Raw genomic sequence first — 1,314 nt, forward strand, 5'->3', positions numbered from 1 at the left:
CAATAAGGGAGATCGCTAGTCCAAACATATACCCTTTCCTTTGTCCACGCCGGAGACTAAAAAGAGTTAACAACGAGAGGGTAAGCAAAGCTTAGTGAGTGCAATAGTTATACATATACATATATAACATACTTACTTGCAATCACAACACAATACCTCAAGCACGCTAGCAACTAAATAGCATACCATCGCAAAGTAAAATGCTAAATCCCCGAATCACAAGCTAGCACAAATTATAGCATATATAACTCGAACAATATATTATTCTACACTACGGCACATAACCATGGTTAACCATCTCGCACACAAGGGAACGGTACTCGCACAATGACCGTTGGTACTTGCACATTGACCGTTAGTGTACACTAACCCCCTAGGTGGACATCCACACTTACCGAACCACCCTTAACGCACATGTGGTCTCCATCGCACAAAAGAGTAGTGAATCCACACGCCCGGATAACACTATAGTGAATCCACACGCTCGGATAACACTAACCACAAGCCCGCAAGTAAATAGACTATATACACATATATATAATTAGGAATCGAGCTTCCTTCAATATAACGTACCTATTACATCATGCATATAATTAACATACAACTCGTTGGACTAAACACTAACAATTTACTCATGTGCATTTAATGGTCTACTTGCACTAAACGACTCATTTATATCAAAACCGCCCATCTAAGGTCATGACCATCCTAAATCACTAAAAGCTAGTGATTAAGGTCTAACAGCACCAATTAACACAACTTAGGGTATTTCACACCCACCTTTCCCAACTAGGTCAAACATTACCCATTCGACCCATTTCAAAGTCAAGATCCGCCATTTGGTCAAACTCGAATTCTTTTAACAAAACTTTCGCTAACACATAAATGTGTTAGTGGTTTAACAACAAAATTAACTCTACAATCATCAAAACACATGACCAAACCCTAGATCGTAACCTTAGGGTTTTCCACACATCAATTTTACCCAAGTTCACCCATTTAACCCCCAAATGGGTCTTACAAGTCTTAAATGAACAAACCCTAGCCATAAATCACTTAAAACTAAAAACACGGAGTTAAGACTTGCCAACACTATCAAATCGTAGCTAGAGACGTAGGGAACAACTTTAAAACTTGGACTCGGGTGAGCTATCTCACTCTAAAACTCTAACTCTATCTCTAGGATTAAAGTGAAAGAGATAAGGTGGTTGAAAATGGAGTAATGACACTCCTAGATCTGATCTTGTGCTTTAAGTTCGTCCACTATGCGAAAATACCAAATTGCCCTTCTTATAATTAAATAAAAAGTAATAA

Source organism: Rutidosis leptorrhynchoides, chromosome 11, assembly GCF_046630445.1.
Source record: "Rutidosis leptorrhynchoides isolate AG116_Rl617_1_P2 chromosome 11, CSIRO_AGI_Rlap_v1, whole genome shotgun sequence".
In the NCBI taxonomy this organism is placed as follows: Eukaryota; Viridiplantae; Streptophyta; class Magnoliopsida; order Asterales; family Asteraceae; genus Rutidosis; species Rutidosis leptorrhynchoides.